The sequence below is a fragment of the Mustela erminea genome, chromosome 9 (genome assembly GCF_009829155.1).
Source record: "Mustela erminea isolate mMusErm1 chromosome 9, mMusErm1.Pri, whole genome shotgun sequence".
Classification (NCBI taxonomy): domain Eukaryota; kingdom Metazoa; phylum Chordata; class Mammalia; order Carnivora; family Mustelidae; genus Mustela; species Mustela erminea.
Window position 1 is genome coordinate 68,881,233 of NC_045622.1, and position 23,500 is coordinate 68,904,732.

Genomic DNA, 23,500 nt, shown 5'->3' on the forward strand with positions numbered 1-23,500 from the left:
TCTATCTATATATATATATATATATATCATATTGTCTTTATCCATTCATCAATCAGTGGGCACATGGGCAGTTTCCATAGTTTGGCTATGGCATATAATGCTGCAGTAAACATAGGGTGCATGTATCCCAAAAATTAGTGTTTTTGCATTTTTTGTGTGTGTAAATACCCAGTAGTGCAATCACTAGATTTTAGGGTAGTTCTATGCTTAATGTTTTGAGGAACCTTCATTCTGTCTTCCATAGTGGCTGCGTGAGTTTGGATTCCCACCAACAGCATACGGGAGTTCCTTTTTCTCCACATCCTTACCAACACTTGTTGTTTCTTGTGTTTTTATTTTAGCCATTCTGACAGGTATGAGGTGATATCTCATTGTGGTTTTGATTGGCATTTCCCTGATGATGAGTGATACTGAACATCTTTTCATGTGTCTGTTGGCCACCTGTAGGTCTTCTTTGAAGAAAGAAGTTAATTTTGTTTTAGTTGCCCAGATCTCTGAAATACAAGGATAGGGACTCCTTTAAAGCCTTGGCATTCAGTATGGCTGACTGCTATAAAAGTAGACACATAGTTGGTAAAGTTTGAAATAAGGATGTCCTTCTTCAACAGATTTGAATAATCATTGGTCTAGAAATTATTTCATGCTTTATAGGAAGATGTCTTCTAATTTTTAAAATAAACAACCTCTTATCCTAACCAAATAAAATCCATTTTGATCCTTTTTTTATAGAAATCCACCCCAAGATTATTTGGAAAATCACTTTCTGTATTAAAAACAGACAGTTCTGGGGCACCTGGGTGGCTCAGTGGCTTAAAGCCTCTGCCTTCGGCTCAGGTCATGATCCCAGAGTCCCATGACTGAGCCCTGCATCGGGCTCTCTGCTCGGCGGGGAGCCTGCTTCCTCCTCTCTCTCTGCCTGCCTCTCTGCCTCCTTGTGATAAATAAATAAATAAGATCTTTAAAATAAAGATGCCTACACCCAGTTCTACCTTTAAAGCCAGCATTTTTTAGTCCCAGAGTGAGTTCAGCCTTTCTTTCCCTTTAGCCTATTGCTGAGGTGGCAGGGGTAACCACTGAGAAACAACAACAACAACAAAAACCAAGACATTTTGTGATGGAAATAGCATTCTTATCAATAAGCCAAAATTTTTCATTTGTTTTATTTCTTTTTGTTTCCTCATGACAAGAGAGAAAAAATTCAATCCCTAATCTACGAGTAGGCTAATTATTCTTCAAATATTGGTCATGTTAAAAATAACGTGCCTTTCGCAGGGGTGGCTCAGTCGGTTAAGTGTCTCCCTTCGGCTCAGGGCATGACCTCCAGGTCCTGGAATTGAGTTCCGCATCAGGGTCCTTGCTCATCTGGTTCTCCCTCTGCCTCTCCCCCTGCTTGTTCTCTCTCTCTCTCTCTCTCTCATTCATGCTCTCTCTCTCACTCTTACAAATAAATAAATAAAATCTTAAAAAAAAAAAAAAAGTAGCATGCCCTTTAGGGGCGCCTGGCTGGCTTAGTTTGTGGAGTGGGCAACTCTTGATCCGGGGGTTGTGGGTTCAAGTTCCATGTTGAGTGTAGGGATTACTTTAAAAAAAAAAAAAAAGTAACGTGCCCTTTAAAACCAATTGACTTGAAGTCCAGTGTGCAATTCCCTTCTCTGCTGCTAGGTGGCAATTAATGCCTTGGAGAGGAAAAAGTCTGCCCGGCCCCCCACCCACTCCTTCCCCACCCAGAAAGATATGTGCGTTTTCTCTTCCTTAAGGTAAGAATTCTCTTAAGGATAATATTCTCTTTCCTGTTTTGTTTTGTCCAAGTGAATTTACATTCACCTTTTCCTTTAATTGTTAAGAATAACACATACAAATCTAAAGCAGACTGCTATAGCTAGGGAAGAATAGATCATATCTTTTAAAGAGGGTGGTTTCCAAAAAGAGTGTATGTTCATGAGTGATATAGAGTAGGAAGTTGCTATAATTTCCCTGCAGCATTTTTTCTTCTTTCAGTTTTACTAAAGAAAATTTCCTGTGAAAGGAATTATAACTGGCCCATGCCAACTTTATGCCAAATGTAATATAGTTAAATATAAAATAAAAATGGAGGAGGAAAATAATTTTAAAGACCTCAAAGTAATTCCAGTGTGGTGACGCTGGTTTCCAGGTGAACTATAGGAAAAACAATAAAATAATTCTTTATCAGAATCACAGACTGGTACAATATTTTTTTTAAAAACTAAGGTTTTGGTTTTTTTTTTTCCCCCCCTTTTCAGACGACCTATTCAGATTTATCTATTCCTATCGAAATTATTTAAAGGCTACACATACTTTCTGTGTGTTTATAAATCTAGGAGTCTGGTCTGAATGCTTTTAAAAATATATTTACTCATGTACATTGCTTTTTGTGACTTTCCTTACCAAAAGACTGTATGTAGTGGGTGTTTTGCTCCATAAAATTCAAAATTTCAAATCCCTATTCAAAGAAGACTCTCAGTTTGGGTCTCAAACCAAAAAGACTCTCCCCAGGCTGAACTTAATGAAGCCTAACACCAAAAAGAAAAGCTGTTTCTGGCATTCTAGGCCTTCCCTGCATCCAGATGGCCCGTCTGTAGCCTAGCCAGAACCAAACCCTTCCTGCTGCCTTTTCTGCCGGCCTTGGATGGTAGCCCTGGGCTACACCAGCTTCCATACCCCTTTAACTCCTCAGTATCCAAGGTTTTTAAGACATGGGACTTACCGTGTGAATTGGTTGAAAGAGTAAATCAAATTGAAAGCTTAAAGTTTAGTTTATAAAATATTTCTCTGCATCACCTTCCCCCCTTCTCCTCCCATAGGCCTCCTCCCGGAGTGGCTCAGCTAGCCAATTGGCATCAGAAGAGCACCGTTTGGAAGGGAGTGTGTGTGGGCAGCCTGCAGGTGAGGACAGGGCTGCCAAGGCAGACGATGCGGTTTGTCCTGTGCCTACACCCAATACCTGACTTGTGCCTTTCCAGAGCATTTGTATACACAGAGCAGTTCTGCTGTTTAGGGTGTGGGTAACTTTAAAAAGTACTTTTTTAAAATAACTCGTTGAAGGGACTACGTTCAGCAAACAAGAATGCATAAATGGGAGATAGAAAATGACCATGCATGGATTTAAGGGAGAACTTCTACGAAGGAGTTGTCCCAGCAAAACAAATCTACTCTGTGTTTTACAAGGACCCTTGGAAATCTAACTAGTGGCAGCCATTGTTTTCATCAAGCTTTTCAAATGTTGGTTTGTATGTGGGAATTTCACCAGAAGGTAATACACAAAGCAAACTTTACTCCCGAAGGCAGTATTTCCCAATGGTTTTGCTTTTCTCCACGTTGGGAGATGGCTATTAAACTGATTTGTAAGGGTGCTTCTAAGTTGACCAGAATAGATATTTTTGCATGAAAGCCTAGGACTCTCTATCACTTTCCTTCTTATTTTTGAATCTCATTTCTTAGTTCTGTGCTCACAGTTATTTTTAATTATTATTATTATGCCTGTTGCCAAGCTATTTCACTTTCTGCAGAGTTGATTAGAGACCTGAGAAATCTAGGCCAACATAAAGTCCTGGTTTCCAGGTCAGACTACACGAACAAAGGGGAAAAAAAAAAGGCAAAAATGCTAGCTTTCACAAAGCCCTTAAAGAAAACAAACCCCCCAAATGCAAAGGAACCTAGAAGTATGGAGAATGGAGTTTAAAAACAGGAACCCATGGAAGGAAGAATGAAAGGATAAAACACTATTATAGCACTGAGATGAAAAGAAAGTATTTGAAAGAGTGAATGGAAATAGGTCTGGTATACTTATTGATTTTCAGTATTTAGCTTGGAGTGCTGGGCGTCTGCTCCAAGCACCAGAACTCTCTCTCTCAAAAGCTGACGTAAAAGAGGCACTCTGGCCCCGCTTCCCGTTTCTAGCTTCAGAACTGAAACACTACCCTTGACCCTCTCCACCCACCTCACTCTGTTCATGGCTTCACTCACCTGATCTCAGCTTCACCGCTTACCTCTCTGCATTTCCCTGGCCCATGAACGCACAAGGTTGTCTTCTATACCATGACCTTGACTCCCTACAAATAGGAGGATGAAAACTGGGGACTCTTCCTCCAGCTATGTTGTCTCAGGCTGCCTTGGGTAACATTCCTCCTTGTTGGACCCACTCTTCAGTATTCTTCCTCCTATGGAAAAGACAATGAACCCTGACAGGCATTGAGCAAGATCATGTCCTCAGGAGAGATCAGGTATCCCTTATGTTTCTATGCATATTTCCAGAATATAGGCTGAGAGCACCTTAGTGCAAAAAAAGCAAAAGGCCCATGATTTCTGGACATAAATGTTTGTTTTTAAGTTTTACACATAATTTTTAAAATATATTTTATTTATTTTTTTGACAGAGCGAGAGAGAAAGAGTACAAGCAGGGGGAGCAGCAGGTAGAGGGAGAAAAGCCCGACTTGGGTCAGCCCGACCTGAGTCAAAGACAGACGCTAAACTGACTAAGCCACCCAGACATCCCCAGTTTTACACATATTACCTTACTAACAATTGATATCTGATGGATTACAGTCAGATTTTCACAGAACAATAAAAAAGTACTTCTCTAGGAAGTAAATGTGAGAAAACAATTTATGAAAGCAAAAAAGGAACTAACACATCAAGGTAGACGTCAATTTTTCTTAGAAAATCTGAAGAAAAACCCAGTTAAACGGGAAGATTGTTTTCTAATAAGTCATCTAATGTTGGTTTAATGCTCTTTTTTAAAAAGTGCCTTTTAGGGACACCTGGGTGGCTCAGTTGGCTGGGCATCTGCCTTCAGTTTGGGTCATGGTCAAGTCCCATGTGGGGCTCCCCGCTTAGCAGGGAGTCTGCTTCTCCCTCTGCCTCCTGCTCCACCTGCTTTTGCTTACTGGCTCTCTCTCTCTGACAAATAAATAAAATCTTTTTTTTTAAAAGTGCTTTTTATTTCTGTGAAAAGAATTTTACTTCCCTTTTCATTTTGAGGAGAGGGGCAAAATCTTGGGAGCATCATTCCTGCGTTCCAGTATAAAAAGAAAATTGCTGGCATGAGAAATGTTATGAATTTACGAAAAATATCGCTTTCTTTCCTAATTAAAATATTGCATTTTCCCTACTTTTCCCCATTACCATGAGAGTGTATACATACATGTGTGTATGTATGTATGTATGTATGTATATATACATACATACATACAACCTTGCATGAAACCCTTTGACCAGATTTCACAACTCTAGTCCTATGCTCATAAGAAGCTTTATTTAGTTTCAGTCTTTCCAAATAAGCCTGTAAGTTTTGACAGAGCAAATACCAGTTTGGTCCTCTCTGTCCTCTGTCCCTTGACCCCCTGCTGAAACCTGGCTCAGTCTGTTCACCTAAAAAGGTAAAACTAGACCCTATTTCTACAGAGTATTTTTGTTTTTATGTAGGGCCAAACAGCCATGGAGAGCTCCCGGCGGGCCCAGGAAGGAGACAGAGATTGGCTGCCCTCCAGTTGAGCTGGCTCATGAGAAGTTCAGCTTCCTTGTCCTCTCACAGACAGTCCCTTCCGTGCTGACCTTTGACTAGCCTGCAGGGCTCTCGTGCCCTAACCCTGCTGCCTCTTTGCCCATGCTCTTCCTCTTGCCCACACTGTTGGTACTTCTTGGAAGAGGGAAAAAGCCTGAGGAAGAAGGGCTGGGGAGAGGAAAAGTGAAAGTCTTAACTCTTGAGCCTCTAAGGATTTTCTTTCCGTCCTTGATAGGAGAGATACTGTTAATTTAAAAGGATGTCAACATATGACATGTGAAATTTGCAAAAATATGGAGAATTTAGCGTACTCTATGTATTAGGGTAATTTACAAGCCTCAGAAGAACATGCTAGCCCTTCTGCAAATATCCCATAGTCTTTTTTAAATTCTGTATTTAATCAAACTTTTTGCAGACAGTTTGCTTCCTTTTTGTAATTATTATCAGTAGTTCTGTTGTAGGGGAATAGATTTAAGGAAAAATTGCAGTGCATATAGACCATGATCAAGTAGGTTATAAGTTTTAATGCTAAAGACTTTGAAAATGCAAATGATTTTTTCATAATTATTTGATTAATTTTGAAAGAGACCCAAACAATATGTAACACCTTCTATACTGTGTTTAATATTTAAGAAAGAAGTAAATTATATGGAGCAACAATTGTAACAATTGTAACAATTGTAAAATTACCTTTATCATTGCAAAAGTAAAGATTTGATTTCCCGGATTTTTCTTCCCCTTCGATGACTTTAGTGCCAGTGGCTCAGTTGCATGCTTGGCATCTCTCCTCCTGCTAACTTTGTGCAAACAATGCCCTCCCTCATTTGGGGGTGTCTATTACTCTTTCATCAGGCCTCTTCTATTTACCTTCCAAAAGCTGGCATTCAACTGAAACCAGAGGAAAAAATCTTTTCCCAGTTTGTTGGCTACTTGTTGCAGGCAATTGACTGCTTTTCCTTCCCCTATTGTGTCACCTCTACCCCTTAAAACACTTCATAAAGCTCTGGCTGAGCCCTCTTGTAATTGCCAGAGCTTGGCTTCCTTTAAAAAAAGTACTTAGAAGCAACCGGTATTTTCTTAAGAAAAGAGTCCTTGATCTCTATCCATAATGAAAATGAAAAGCACCATAGAACTGGAAGGGACTTCCCAATTTAATCCCACCCATGAATTTACGGGGGACTGAGGCCCAGAGGACTAAGAGTATCGTCCGATTTCTAAGGCAGAGATTTCTTTTTCTTTTTTTTTTTTCTTTTTTTTTTTTCTTTTTTTTTTTAATAAAGTGGACTTTTTTTTTTTTAAGGTTTTATTTATTTATTTGACAGACAGAGATCACAAGTAGGCAGAGAGGCAGAGAGAGAGAGAGGAGGAAGCATGATCTCGGGGTCCCGGGATCGAGATTTCTTTTTCTATACCATGAATCACCTTGTCATCTGGTGAAACCTATGGACTCCCTCTCAAAATAATGTTCTTGTGGTGCCTGGGTGGCTCAGTGGGTTAAGCCTCTGCCTTTGGCTCAGGTCATGATCTCGGGGTCCTGGGATTGAGCCCCCCACATCAGGCTCTCTGCTCAGCAGGGAACCTGCTCCCCCCCCCCCCCGCCTGCCTCTCTGCCTACTTGTGACCTCTCTCTCAAATAAATAAATAAAATCTTTTAAAAAATTAAAAAACAAAAAAAAGATTTTATTTATTTATTTGAGAGAGAGAGAGCAAGAGAGAACGCATGAGCACAGGGAGGGGCAGAGTGGCTTCCTGAGTGGCTCAGTCCCTTGAGGCACCAACTCTTGATTTTGCCTGGGGTACTGATATCAGGTCCTGAGATGCAGCCCTGCATCAGGCTCCAAGGTCAGTGGGGAGTCTGCTTGAGATTGTTTTTCTCTCTCTCCTGTCCCTCCCCCTGCTCATGCTCTCTCTCTCTCCCCCTCTAAAATAAATAAATAAATAAAATCTTTTTTTTTTTTTAAGAGCATAAAATTGGGTTTATGAAGTTGGACTCCTTCTTTTTTTTTTTTAAAGATTTTATTTATTTATTTGACAGAGAGAGATCACAAGTAGGCAGAGAGGCAGGCAGAGAGAGAGAGGAGGAAGCAGGCTCCCTGCTGAGCAGAGAGCCCGATGCGGGACTCGATCCCAAGACCCCGAGATCATGACCTGAGCCGAAGGCAGTGGCTTAACCCACTGAGCCACCCAGGCGCCCGATTTTTTTTTTTTTTTTTTTTTTTTTTTAAAGAGGACTCCTTCTTCACACCATAAAAAAAAAATTAACTCAGAATGGATCAAAAACCTAGTAGAATTAAAATGATAGAATTCTTAGAAGAAAATATGAGTAAACTTGAGTAACTGTAGATTAGGGAATGTTTTTTCTGTCTTTTTTAAAACAGTTTATCAAACTGTAATCTATATATACCATAAATTCCATCCATTTAAAGTATATATAGTTTTAGTATATTTACAGAGTTGTGCAACCATTATCATGGTCTAATTTTAGGACCTGATTTGTTGATTTTAATTTTTTTTTAAGTAATCTTCATTTATTTTGGGGGCCTGAACTCACAACCCTGGAGATCAAGGGTTGAATGCTCTTCCAACCAAGCCAGCCAGGTGCCCCACTTACTTATTTATTTTTAAACAATAAGGAGGATTTATTGGTATATGTACAGAGATGACCAAACGGTGACAACAAAGTCTGGATTTTTCTCAGTCTACCTCTTCTTTTCTTTTGCTATTTTTAAAAGGTATCTCTCTTAGATTAAGCCACATATTATATAATTCACTCATTTAAAATATATAATTCAATAGTTTTTGGTATATTCACAGAGTTGTGCAATCATTACCAAGACAATGATTTCTTAGACATGACATCAAAAGCACAAGCCATAAAGAGAAAAGGTAAATTGTACTACTTAAAATTAAAAATTTAGGGGCACCTGGGTGGCTCAGTGGGTTAAAGCCTCTGCCTTCGGCTCGGGTCGTGATCTCAGGGTCCTGGGATCGAGCCCCACATTGGGCTCTCTGCTCGGCAGGGAGCCTGCTTCCTCCTCTCTCTCTCTGCCTGCCTCTCTGCCTACTTGTAATCTCTGTCTGTCAAATAAATAAATAAAATCTTTAAAAAAAGAAAAAATTAAAAATTAAAATTAAAATTAATTACTTCAAAATTAGAAACTTCTCTGCTGCAAAGAATACCAAGTCATTGAAAAGGCAACCCACAGAATGGGAGAAGTATTTCCAAATTATACGTATGATAGGGGACTTCTATCCAGAATCTAAAAAGAACTCTTACAGCTCAACAATTAATGGCAAATGATCCAATTAAAGATGGGGAAAGAATTTGAATAGATAGTTCTTCAAAAAAGAAATACAAGGGGCGCCTGGGTGGCTCAGTTGGTTAAGGGACTGCCTTCGGCTCAGGTCATGATCCCAGAGTCCGGGATCAAGTCCTGCATCAGGATCTCATGCTCTCTCTCTGTCACTCTGTCAAATAAATAAATAAAATCTTAAAAAAAAAAAAAAAAAAAAAGGAATACAGATGGCAAAAGAGCTTCAGCAATGGAATGTAGAAAACACCCATCAGGCTCACCCACCTCCAGATATCCATAGACCCTAACCAATGGGCTACTTACAACCAGGCACAGTTATCGAAAAGGGAGAATTCCATATGTTGCCATACCTCCTCACCTCCCCACCTTAAAAACAGCCCCCACCCACTGCTTCATTGCAGACAGCCTCTTCTCTGCTGTCCTTCCTGCTACTGTTCTGCCGGCTGTTCCCCTGTGGTATGTTCAATAGACTTCTGTCTCCTTTTTTCTGCCTCAGGTGAATCCTTTCACTGCCCCTACCACTGGCCTCCACTCTATTGTTGCCCCACATTTGGGGGGCCCCATCTGATTGAGGGACACCCTTTTTAGACACCACAATAACCACATGAAAAAATGCGAAGCCTTATTAGCCATTAGGCAAATGCAAATCAAAACCACAATGAGATACTACTTCATACCTACTAGAATGCTGTAAACAAAAAGATACACAACAACAAGAGATAGAAAGAACATTGAGAGATCAAAACTGGCAAACACTGCTGGTGGTATAAAATAGTACAACCACTTTGGAGAACAGTCAGGCAAGTCTTCAAGAGGTCAAACATGAAATTACCTTATGACCCAGCAACTCTAGGGATAAACCCATTAAAAATTAAAGCACCCATCTACAAACAGTTGTAGTTGAATGCTCATACCGGCATTATTCATAATAGCTAAAAAGTTGAAACAACCTAAATTTCCATCAGTATGAATAAAAACATGGTATATCTATTGTGATGGAATATTTTTTGACAGTAGAAAGAAATGAAGTCCTGATCCACGATACAACTCAGATGAACCTTAAAAAACATTACATTAAGTGAAAGACACCAGTTACAAAAGACCATATATTGTATGACTCCATTTATATGAAAAATCTGGAATAGGCACATTTATAAAAATCAAAAGTAGATTAGTGGTTATCTAGGGCTGAGGGCTAGAAGGAAGAGAGTGGAAAGTGATAACTAATGAGGATTCGTTTCTTTTTTGTGGTAATGAAAATGTTCTAAACTTAGATTATAATGATGGTTGTATAGTGCAGTGACTACAGTAAAGCCATTGAATTGTACACTTTAAATGAATGAATTTTATGTGATATGAATTATATCTCAATAAAGATCTTTTTAAAAAAATAGCATACATAAGAACCCAAAGGAAACCAATTCTATCAAAATGTGGTCATCGGTATATTAAAAAACAGATATGTGATATTGTACGATATGTGCTTTCTTATAAACACATAAAGTTTTAAATTACAGCAGCAAATCTATTAACTACCATGATTTCGAAGTAGTGATGAATGGTTATGATACTTTGAGATAAATCAGCAACAAATGTAAAGCAATAAAATATCTGATTTCTGTTGGTGAAAAGTCACAAGTCCTACTAACACGCTGGTTTCTTGTCTGTAGTAATAATCGAAGGACTACATGGCATATTTAAGCCTACAAATGGGAAGAAGTAACACATAGAGGAGATGTTGGGAGGTGCTGAATGAAATGCTAAATTTCAATTAATAATGATGTAATTTTTTCCTTTCCAAATTCACTGGCACCTTGAATTCTATCTATAGACCCTGTAGGGGTTCATCAGGAAAGTCAGTGAGAGAGGTGGTATAAAACTATTCTTCATGACAGCCCAGTACCCCATCGAACCTTACTCTTTTTGAATAAAGGGGAGTAAGTAGAAAAGAATGAATTTTATTTAAACTGCTAAAGTGAGTCATTTCTAAAAAGAGAGGGACCCAAGATTTGCTTGCATGGGAGTTTCTAAAGAAAAAAGGATTTTTGGCTCTAACCTTCCCCTTCCTACCCTGTCCCACCCCCGCTCCGCCCCCGCCTCACCACAACTACCATCGTCAAACGATGCTAGAATGCTTCTTCTCCCTTTCAATAGAATACACTGATTTTGAGAAATACTTGTTACTTAGAATTCTAGGGGAAATGTGAATTTTTCAGTTTTCTTAGAGGGAATATTTTTAAGAACTTGCCTTTGAATGCCTGGCAAGGCAGGAAAGCTGCCGACAGAGTTTGAATCAGTGGGAAATGATGGGGTAACCAAGCTCCAACCACTGATTTTAGATTTCGCAGAAATTTAGCCACTTTCTGAGTTACAGAGGAGTTTACCAGGGCACGCCATCCTTAGAGACAGCCGCTAATACACATATGGTCACTAAGAGGTGGAATGGAGGAAAACAGAAAGTTGTTTGCCTCCATTACATCCAGACAACAAATACCAGATGATTACAATATGTACACACAAATAGAGTGAATAACTTTTTAAAATGAGAACAGATTGTGTGACATTTCTGCCATTATTTGAATTCTGGAGCAAGAAAGTTTTTGTGAACTATGAGGAACTATATAGTTCCTGTGAGCTATGCCTTCTTTCCAAATCACTTACAGCACACAATATGTTTCTGCCTGATAGAGTAGTAGGGCTTGGACCAAGGATTGGGACTGGCCATTAAGAATAGTGGTGACTGGGGCGCCTGGGTGGTTCAGTGGGTTAAAGCCTCTGCCTTCGGCTTGGGTCATGATCCCAGAGTCCTGGGATGGAGCCCAGCGTTGGGCTTTCTGCTCAGCAGGAAACCTGCTTCCTCCTCTCTCTCTCTGCCTGCCTCTCTGCCTACTTGTGATGTCTGTCTGTCAAATTAATAATATAAAAAAAAACTTAATAAAAAAAAACTTAATAAAAAAATTTTAAGAAAATAGTGGTCACTCCTTGGGGCACCTGGGTGGCTTAGTTGGTTAAGCATCTGCCTTCAGCTCAGGTCATGATCCTAGGGTCCTGGGACTGAGTCCCACATCGGGCTCCTTGCTCAGCGGGAAGCCTGCTTCTCCCTCTCTGCCCCTCCTCCACACTCCTTTCCTCTCTCGCTCTCTCTCTCAAATAAGATCTTAAAAAAAAAAAGACTAGTGGTCACTTCAGTATTGGAAATTAAAAGGTTAGACCCACCATGATTTTCCTGGATTAAAGAAAAAAAACTATGGGGTTTTGTAATTCTTTCTGTCATCAAAAATTCTCTAGGCAATATACTTTATATACCAAAGCATTGGAGGTCGGAAAGACAGAATATTTAAAATTGACACTATCTGGAAAACCCAGGTTGAATGGCTATCATAGTTACAGATATCCCAGGTCAAAAGAATTGGAATTGCAGTAAAAATGGGTAAGAAATGAGGAAGGTTGAGAACAAGATCTTCAGTTGGGGTTCCAAAGCAAAGCAAGGTCATGAGGTCAAAACCCAGCAGTTGAAGTCCAGAGATCCAGGTATATACTCAGAGCAAGGATAAGGAAAAGACACCAGTCAGAAAGCAATAGAAGAGAGAAAACTACCTGAGCTCAAATGCTCTGGGGAATGAGGGTAGGTAGCCAAACACCCAGGGCAACGCTCCAGTTCTTGGAGCTCCCCAGGGACTGACTGATGGAGAGGGACACGCACACAGCAAGACAGCACCCTTAAGGTCCCATCACAGAACGGGTCCTTCCTCAAGTCTAAAGATTTGCTGATTCTAATTGGGACAGAGTCTAATCCCTACAAGGCTAACCTGAACCTGCAAATTAGAGGAAGGGAGAGATAGAACAGAGGCTGGGGAGTGGAGAAGGAGATCCAGGGCAGCCGCAGCTGCTTCAGGGGGGTAAGATCCTGACAAATCCTTACATCTATGTGTACACACATGTATGCACACACATGTAGTCATATGTAGGTAATAATTTAGTAGCAACAGCAATAATCATAGCTGATACTTATACAGCACTTACATGTTACTGTTGATACTTTGCACACATTAATTTATTTAATCTGCATAATGTACCTTTTAAATGGTATAATTATGTTCATAATGCAAAAGAGGAAAACCGAGAACAGAAACATTAAGTGATTTTCCCAACTCACATAACTAGAAATGGATTGGTAGAGGTGGAATTTCAAAGTGGGCACTGCCTTCAGTCTTTCTCTCTACTCCGTAGCCTTCTTCGTGCCCAAGCGCATGTGTGTGTGTGTGTTTGTGTGTGTGTGTGGTGTGTATACATACCCATACACAAAGGAGTATGTGCTTTGTGTGCATACATATCTTTATGTGTGTGTACATGTATATATGTGTACATACATGTATGCGTATGTGTGTAGGTGCGTGTGTATGTATGTGTGTATATGTGTATGCTTGTGTGTGTGCATATGTGTATGTATATGTGTGTGTGCATGTGTATGTATATGTGTATGTATATGCTTCTACACCTATCTAGATATAGCAGTGAGGTGGGGCTTGTTGGTACTGACTCTCTAGAGCCACATGTGCATATCTTTTCCCAACTTCATGTTCAGTGGCATCATGTGGGTGGCTTGAAATTGGCCATGGTGGGAGTATTTACAGCATGGAAATTGTCAAAGGCTATACACCAAGACTTTACTTATTTGACTAGCATACCACTGGGTACACATATCACATAGATATATTATAAACCACACATAAATTAAAAATGCCCAAATATAAAACAAGGTTTAAAAATACTAAGACTGCATAATAACTTTATTTTGACCTACTTTCCCTCACACTCAGCCTAATTGATTTAAAAGATCAATTTAGAAGATTTCTTTAGAAGATACTTGCTATAAGGGGTCCCTGGGTGGGGATGATCCTGGGATTGAGCCCCACATCCAGCTGTCTAATCAGTGGGGTCTGCTTCTCCATCTCCCTCTGCCCCTCCCCCCAGCTCATGTGCCCTTTCTCTGTTTCTGTCAAATAAACAAAATCTTAAAAAAAAAAGATACTTGCTATAAAATATGAAATTAAATTTTGTTATAAGAAATAATGCCTTGATACCGCTCTGTGGACAACACTATCTGATAGGTCCCTAGATCTGCTATGTTATTAAAAGAAAAATACTGATTTTTGTGATTGCTGTTGGTTTGTCAGCCAGACTCATGATAGAGTCAGCAGTGAGAAAGATATACAACAATGTGTCTCTCTCTCTTTTTTTAAGATTTTATTTATTTATTTGACAGGCAGAGATCACAAGTAGGCAGAGAGGCAGGCAGTGGGTGGGGAGAGAAGCAGGCTTTCCGCTGAACAGAGAGCCCATTTCGGGGCTTGATCCCAGGCCCTGAGATCATGACCTGGGCCAAAGGCAGAGGCTGAACCCACTGAGCCACCCAGGCGCCCCTACATTATGTCTCTTGAGGGTTTTGATTAAATGTGCCTATGGGTTGCTGTGAATTTTAATATGAAACTCATTGCCTGGGATCTGCACAGCTTTTGTTGTTTGACTTAATACAATCGTCCGGATGTGGATCAACTTCCTTTGCTCAATATTTATTATTGTTTCATCCACAATGAAATGGAAACTATAAGCATTTGGTAAGTGGGCTGAAAGGCTTCTATATCTCACTCTCACCTCTTAGAGTGAGTCCCATTCTGTGCAGTCAAATGATTTTATAATTCCCTGCAGTGAAAATTAAACCTAAAGAGATATTCTTGTCACCTCATGCAACATGGCAACAGGGCCGCTCTCCCTGTGCCCTTGCTTCTTCCCGGCCAAGTATCACAGAGTGTACGCAAGACAGGAGCTCTGGCCAGAGCCGGGAGGACGGGAACAGATTCTGTCCTGATGCTCCAATCCTGTTGCAAGGGGATGGAGTCAGTAGGTAATAAGGATACGTGGAACTGGATCTGTTCTTGTCTTAGCAAAACAAGACCTGTTAACTCTTCTAAGCCTCATCTTACCCTAATGCCTGGTGTTCTGTATTTCACAAAAATGTGTCTTGGGTGAAATGGTCATCTGAACAAGATTCTGAGCACAGTCCTTACTTGTAATCCTGCTGAGAGCGATGGAGACCATATGACTTCCCTCTGGGGCTATGACTGCATCTCTTCATCTCAAAGGACAGAGCTGAACACAACTAGCTTATTATTATTATTTCAAGTTCACATAAATAAAAAAGGGTCAGTATGCATGAGTTGGAGGAAAGCAAAGCTCAAAGTAAATATATTCATGTATTTCATAAACATTCATGTGTTTCATAAATAGTCAAGGAATCAAATCAAAATAAAACAGCACAACTTGATAGAAACATTATGCTGTTTTACCCCCAAACCAGTTGAACTGAACTTTAAAAAACTTCATTTTTCTCATATACTGCCTTTGGAAGCCTAAAATTATACTGGAATTACTCAGAAGCCTTAACATGCTAATGGCCTATCTATTTATCTTCGTAGATAAAGCTATTACAAAATCATTCATGAGGCCAATTGACTGGTGTTTTTTTCTTGCTTTATTGGACTTAATGAATTGATTAAGATTAGGAAGATCTCATTAGTAATGATGAGTACTCTGCTTGTGCCTTTTTGAGGAAACTAGAGAAGAAAAGTAAGATTAAAAGGGAAATAAAAAGCAAGCAGAAGTTACTAGAGAATATAAGGGAACTAAACAGTTTGAGGAAACAAGCTTAGTCTTAATTTTATTCATGCTACAATGGGTAATATAACTGAAACTTTTTATGGGAAAAACGACCTTGAAATTTATTATTACTGTTACTATTAATTATGTTTTCTTATTCTTCTATAAAGTAGAAAATAGGGTAATAATTCATAGTTTCCACATAGATAATATAGGTGAGGAATTACCCTAAAGATTGCTTTTAAGCATTTTCAAATTGAGAGTACAATACTTTTGTTAGAACATCCATTATTTCTCTGCAAAGAGTGGGAGGAAATGTCATGGACTTGCTTATTTTATACTAGATTATTGATAATCTAGTATAAAATATACTAGATATCTCAACACAGTACAATAATAATAATCACACAACATAATAAAATACAATAACCCAAAAAAGATATCGTTACCCACTAACACCTAAACACCTAGGAACATTTACAGTGAAATCACTTGATACTTAACAGTATGTACTTAACACTTAAAAATCTGATTTCAGATTTTATTATGGATCGTTTATATCCAGCAAATTTCACCCATCATCATGCATACTAACAATTATTCTTCAATGGTTACTATGATGTAATTTTTTTAAAAGTATGATTTATTTTGGACACCAGGGTGGCTCAGTTGGTTGAGCAACTGCCTTCGGCTCAGGACATGATCCTGGAGTCTCAAGATCTAGTCTTACATGGGGCCCCCTGCTCAACAGGGAGTCTGCTTCTCCCTTTGACCCTTCCCCCAATTAAAAAAATCTTTAAAAAGAAAAATGCAATTATTTAAAAAAATTTTAAGATAATTATTGTGGATGCTTCTGTGTTTAGAATCCCACACTGAAGATCTAATGTAATTAGTTTTGTATATCTAATATAATTAGTTTTGTATATATAGTTTTGTATATTATTAGGATGTGGCAGATACGGGAGGAGTAACCCAAGAACAAAGAAATTATATGGCTCTTTGAGTGTTCAATCTAAAGTCCCTGTGCAACTAATTGGAACAGATCTGTGCAAATTATCTCAAAGAGATGTGAATCCTAGGCCAAGCAGGACTGGCCTGTTATTTGATGAAAGAGGTGGTCAGTTGTGGAAGCATTAAAAAAAGGACAGTCTCTAGGACAAATGGTCGTGGTGCTCATCCAAGTGGTCTCCTGGGAGAGAGAGTCATAGCCAAATGCCTCTGAATATTGCAACTCCATTGGCAAGGACATTCCCAAAGTGAGCATGGACCCAGGGGACTGTAGCCAATGAACTTCCAGTGTTTCCAACTCCCTTAGCATGATGTCAGTATCCCTATCATGGGATTGATACCTGAGACTAAAACAGTCTGATTCAATTATCTATCTATCTATCTATTTATTTATTTATTTATTCATTCATTCATTCAGCCTGACCCCTTTAAATGTTGAATTGTTCTAATTTCCCTGGTTCTAATTCTAGGCTCATCAAGCAACAGTCTAAAATCTTGAATATCTATCTTAAAGAGAGCAGAATGGAGAGCTTAGTCGGTTAAGCATCGTCTTGCTCAAGTCATGATCCTGGGGCCCTGGGATTCAACCTCATGTCAAACTCTCTGCTCAGGGAGGAGTCTGCTTCTCCCTCTTCCTCTGCACCCTGCCCCCCTTCTCGTGCTCAGGTCATGATCTCAGGCTCTTGGGATTGAGCCCCACATTGGGCTCTCTGCTCAGCAGGAAGCCTGCTTCCTCCTCCTTTCTCTCTGCCTGCCTCTCTGCCTACTTGTGATTGCTATCAAATAAATAAAATCTTTAGAAAAAAAAAAAGAGCAGAATGGGCTAGTCACGGGAATGTGACCTGTTGCTGTGATATTCATTGCTTATTGCAAATCAATTAAATGGCTTTTCTGGTTCAGTGTAGTTTTGGCAGAATTTGTTAAAATACTAATTTTATTTTGTTCTCCCTTTATTTTCCCCCACGTTTCAGAAGATAGTGAGGCTTTGTCATTACTGCAGGTATTTTAGCAGGACCAAAAATAAAAGTAGCTTCAAGTTAATGGTTTTTCCCACTGTCTGGAAAAGCTAACATGATTGATTAGATGATGCTGGGTGTCCTTGGAGGACCAGGAAAGAAAGGATATTAGAGAAGTAATTCTGTAGGAGTTTCCCTGAGGCAGGGGAGGAGGATATCTCAGACCCTGAGAAGGTACGAGACCGCAGGGGAAAAAGGCTACGTGGAGTTCACAGGCAGGCTGCGTTCTAGGCACTGGACAACCGAGTCCCAAGTATCACAAAAGCCATGGTCACCATTTTGGGGAGTACCCTTCAGACTACAATAGTAGGTATCTGTGCGACATCTTTGCAAAGAATTACTTAGGTTGCATTTCCTCCAGGTTATAGGATGGGGGTTTGGAGTTCAAAGTAAATTGATTTTTTGAAAAAAGATTTTATTTCTCAGAGAGAAAGAGAGCACAAGCAGAGGAAGCAGCAGGCAGAGGCAAAGAGAGAAGCAGGCTCTCCGCTGAGCAGGGAGCCCAATGTGGAACTCAATCCCAGGAGCCCAAGATCATGACCTGAGCCAAAGACAGCCGCTTAACTGACGGAGCCACCCAGGTGCCCCAAAGAAAATTGATTTAAAGAACAGAGAGAAATTTGGCTTTTCTGGTACATTTGAGTGTGGCTGAGATTGTTATTCATAGCACATCAGTCTTGTGAACTCAGTTAATGTAGAATCCAATCTGCAAGAAAATCAGGTTTAGGGGTTGAAAAACTGAGGGCCAGACACAGGACTATGGTAAGAAGTGCCACTTTGTCAGGACTCTTAGGACGACGCTACTTGCCTTCCTGAAACAGGGAGCACCTAAAGAAGCACCCGGCGTCCACATACCTGCCACCACATGCTTCTTTGCCTTCACTGTGTTTTGAAAGAAGCACTATTCTTAGATGAATTTTTACAATTTCTACCAATCCTTCCAATATGTAAATGATCATTTTTATACAATCTATAAAAAGCTTGCTAAATAGAGATAACTTTAATCCCCAAATTGATAAGATTTACCTAACATTTTTCACAGCATTTGTTTTTCCTTTTTAACTTTAGTTTGGAATAATTACAGATTCACAGGAAATTACAGACACAATTCAGGGAGGTCTTGTGGCCTCTGCACCCAGTTCCCCCCAGTGGTTACAATAATAATATCAAATCCAGGAAATTGACCTTGGTACAATCAATAGACTTTATTCAGATTCAGATTTCGGTTTTATATGCACTTGTGTGTGTGTGTGTGTGTGTGTGTGTGTATGCGTGCATAACTGTGTGTACCCAGGAGTGTTGATTGCTGGTTCATGTGATAAGTGTATGTTCAGTGTTTAAGTATATTTCAGTTTTTAAGAAATTACCAAATTATGTTGCAGAGTAGTTGCACTGTTTTACATTACAACCAGCAATATGTGATAGAGCCAGTTTCTGTGTCAACACTTGGTTTTATCACTGTATTTTATTTTAGCCATTCTCATAGAAGTATAGTGAAATCTCAGTGTGGTTTTAATTTGCATTTCCCTAATGGCTAATGATTGCATTAGAATTATGACTAATGAATGCATAAATTGCATTTCCCTAATGGCTAATAATTTTTATTTGCTACTGTATCTCATCTTTCCAGAAATGTCTTTTCATTTCTTTTGCCTTTTTTTTTTTTTTTTGTCAGAGAGAGAGAGAGAGAAAGACAGAGAGCCTATCGGGGGTGGGGGGCTGCTGTGGGGGGTAGCAGACAGAGGGAGAAACAGGATCCCCATTGAGCAAGGAGCTCATCTCTGGGATCATAGCCTGAGCCGAAGGCAGATGCATAAACTACTGAGCCACCCAGGCATTCTTTTTGCTCATTTTCTAATTGGATTGTTTTCTTACCGTTGATTTTCTTAGAATTCTTTATGGTTCTTAACAGATGTTTGGTTTGCAGTACTTTCTGCTATTAATATGTTTTGGTTTGTGACTACTTTCTCCCAGTCTGTGTCTTGTGTTTTCATCCTATTAACAGGGTCTTTTTGAGAGGTTTTCTTTTTCTTTTCTTTTTTTTTTTAAATTTATTTATTTGAGAGAGAAAGAGGATGCACACATGGGGCAGTGGGGAGGGGGTTGGAGGAGCACAAAGAGGGAGAGAGAAACTTCAAACACACTCTGCACTGACCGCAGGACCTGACTCAAGGCTTGATCTCATGACCCTGAGCTGAAACCAAGAGTCGGTCACTTAAGCAACTGCACTACCCAGGCACTCCAATGGGTTTGCTCTTAATAGAACAGAGCAAAAATTTTTAAGTTTGATGAAGTCCTATTTATCACATTTTCTCTTACTGAGTATGCTTGGAGTATCATATCTAAGAAATCTTCACTTAGGCTTAGGTTCTATAGATTTTCTCCTTTGTTTTTATCTAAAAGTTTTATAGTTTGACATATTACATTTGAATCTCTTTTTTAAAAATAGATTTTATTTATTTAATTGACACAGAGAGAGCCAGTGAGAGAGGGAACACAAGCAGGGGGAGTGGAGAGGGAGAAGCAGGCTTTCTGCTGAGCAGGGAACCCCATTCGGGGCTTGATCCCAGGACTGGGATCAAGACCTGAGCCGAAGGCAGACACCTAATGACTGAGCCACCCAGGCGCCCCTACATTTAAATCTGTGATCCATTTTGAGTTGATTTTTGTATAAGTTTACAGTAAAGTTCATTTCTTTGACTATGCGCATCCAATTGCTCTAGCATCCTTTGTTGAAAAGACTATCTTTCCTCCATTAAGTATTTTGTACTTTTGTCAAAAATCAGTTGACTATGGGGCACCTGGGTGGCTCAGTCATTTAAGTGTCTGCCTTCAGCTCAGGTCATGATCACACAGTCCTGCCCCACATTGGGATTTCTGCTTTGTGGGGAGCCTGCTTCTCCCTCTGCCTCTGTCCCCTCCCCCCATTTTGCTTTCTCTCTGTCTGAAATAAATAAAATCTTTAAAAAAAAATCAGTTGGTTACACTTGTGTGCGTCTATTTCCCTATACTATTCCATTAATCAATGGAATATCTATCCCTTCACCAATATCTTGGTGTTTCAGTATAATTTTATCATATGCAATCCATTTAAAAAAATCTTTCTGAATAATAGCTCTTTTTCTTTGAGTGCTTATTATGCCAAGCATTGCTGTAAGTGCTTCAAAAGCATAAACTTATTTAATCCTCACAGAGTCCTATGAAATGCTAATATTTAGGCCTATTTTATAGATGAGAAAAATGAGTGGAGAGAAGTTAAGTAACTTTCTGAAGAGACAGATTTGAAACTCAGGCCCACTCACTGGCACCATGTTGCACATTTTATCTTTTACACAGGATTGCTTTTACTGGCATCTGCGTTGGCATTTTGTCATCGGCCTACGTCAAGAGACATCATAAGAAACAGCTCAGTGAAAGTATTGTTGCAGTTGCTGGAGGCAAGTTGATGAGGTTGTGGTTCACTGTGTCACATGATGTCCTCTTTAGGAGGACAGATGGGAAAAATGTCTCTCAGATCTCAGTACCCGGAATAGATATATTTTTCCTGAGTAAGTGGTTTGTTTTTATCTCTTGGACATGGTGAAACCGTATAAATGATTACATTTCCCACTTTGTGCTGTCCGCTAAAAAGCTCAGAACCAAATTTCCAGCCTATCTTTAGCAATGATATATACTAGATCTAATATTACTTCTGACTTCATCTTGTTTTTTCTACTCTGATTTTCTCTTCTTCCTTATTTCCTCCCTCACTTTTTTCTTCAGTCTTTTTAAGAATCAAAATATAGACACACATACTATAAAAAAATCAAATACAAAGCTTTTAACAACACTGGCGAAATAAAATGGCAGACCCTTTGCCCACTCCTTCCCACTTATGATTTCTGCTCTACAGAGCCAACTATTGTCTTTTTTAAACTTCAGTTTCATAATTACAGCAATCATTAATTTCTGCTGAAGCCTTCTGACAGAATTGTGAATCTCTCACTCCATCAGTTTTGTGTGTGTTTTTTTCCCCCTCAAAGACTTCTCTTCTGGAACTTTCCATCATCCAGCTTAGGTCTAAACCTAATGCTCTCTAGGCCAGCCATCCAGCTGTCATCCTAAGATTTCCCTTTTACATCATTTTAGGAATTTCTTCTGCATCTCTCTTCTGTCGGATCCCTTGTTTACCAGATCTCATCTTCCTTTTGGTTTTACGTACTTGGTTTGGTGGAGCTCATCCTGCAATAGCTTCCTGAGAAAAAGTTCATGAAAGGTAAATATTTTTCAGACCTCACATGTCTTGAAATGCCTTTGTTTTAGCAATTCCCTGGGATGAGAGTCTGGTTATGGAATTATAGTTTGGAAATTATTTTCACTTGGAATTTTAAAGGCATAGCTTCTTAGTTGTCTAGCTTCCCACCTAGCTATTGAGATGCTAACACCTTCCATGGTTTTTTCCCTCCTCTCTGGAAGGTCTTGGGATCTTCCCTTTTTCCCTAATGTTCTGAAATTTCACGTTGATATACCTTGGAACAGGGTCTCTTTTCATACACTGTGTGGAATGAACTCAACAGGCTCTTTCAATCTGAAAACACATTTCCTTGGGTTTTGAGAAATTATCACTTATATTCCTTTTTTTTAATGGATATTCTTATTTTTGTCATCCTACTGTTGGGTCCCCCAATAATGGGTCCATGGTGAAAGGAGCGAGACTGATACAAAGCAGAGGTCAAGCAAAGCTTTATTTCGAGCCAAGCATCAAGAATCCCGGCCGCCCCTTACAGAAAGGGCAACCTCTCTCTTCTTTACAGACTGGCTTTTAAGGGCAAAGGCCATGTGGTTGGGCCTGGCCACACACAGGTGACCAATGAGATTGTAACACAGAAAAAGCTGCACAGTCCTGCTAGGTCACACATAAGTGACCAATTGAATTACAATTTACCGTAGTAGACATCTGAACCAGCCTATCACCTAGTTCAGAATTGGCGCCCAAAGGGCACCCAAAGGGCGGGGCCCATACTCCTTGGTAGCTAGGGAAACAGTATGGGTCCCCACTGATTGAATACCTCCACCTGGCCTGACCCACCCTTGTATTTGGGCTTTGTAACCTGGAACTGGTTTCCGGGACTTGTTTTTAAGTAAGTTCCCTGAAGGTGGGAGGGCAGGGTCAGGATGGAGCTGCTCTGGCTAAATAGGCCCTTACACTACTCCCTCCATTTTCTCTTTCCACTCTTTCTAGAACTCCTTTTTTTTTTTTTTTTAAGATCTTATTTATTTATTTTTGTGTGTGTGAGAGAGAGAGAGCACAAGCAGGGGGAGCAGCAGGCAGAGGGAGAGGGAGAAGCAGGCTCCCTGTTGAGCAAGGATCCTGATGCGAGACTCAATCCTAGGACCCTGAAAATGATGAAGTCCCAGAACCTAAGTCAGGTTCGGTGGGGTGAGGAGGTTCGGAGCCGACGACTAAAGAAAGAATTCTTAAGACGTCATTGGTGGTTTATTAAAGCACGGGGACAGGACCCATGGGCAGGAAGAGCTGCTGCCCCGGGTTGTGAGGAGTGGTTGGTTATATACACAGGAGTTGGGTAGGTGAGGACAAAGGGGTGTTCAGAAGGGCTATTGGGGCAAAGAATACTATCAGGATATTGAAGGCTTAGTTGCTATCAAGTAAAGACAATTGGAAGTCTGGTGGAATGTTACATTCCTGCTATCAAGCATCCTTGTTAATGAGATTTAAGTTTAGAAGAAATTTAACTTTATTTACTTTTCCTTCTACTTCCACCTCCTTCGGTTTTTATGGAGGGGAGGGTAACATTAGGCTTGAGGAACTGAGTTCTGTGTCTTTGGAAATTGGGCTATTGATAAGGTAACTTCTTTGTTGTAATCTCAAGGAAATTTGCAAACCAAGGGAGACTCCTGTCTTGCAGGATTGCGATCTCAGCAATGATAACTATTTATCATTTTATGGCAGTCAGGGGTGCCTGAGGAATGCTACACATATGGA

General features: G+C 39.8%; 1 long non-coding RNA gene across 3 annotated transcripts in view; it reads left to right on the top strand.

The window, feature by feature from the left end:
• LOC116599033 overlaps positions 1-21,037 on the top strand; it is a 34,397-nt gene extending 13,360 nt beyond the window's left edge. For 2 of the 3 annotated variants that reach the window (XR_004289222.1, XR_004289221.1), the window contains exons 5-7: positions 1,663-1,757; positions 2,823-2,904; positions 5,444-6,230. This is a non-coding gene — a long non-coding RNA (uncharacterized LOC116599033). Of the gene's footprint in view, positions 1-1,662; positions 1,758-2,822; positions 2,905-5,443; positions 6,231-20,853 lie in introns of those variants that run through there. The other variant, XR_004289223.1, reaches the window with a different exon arrangement.
• The last annotated feature ends 2,463 nt before the right edge of the window (positions 21,038-23,500 follow it).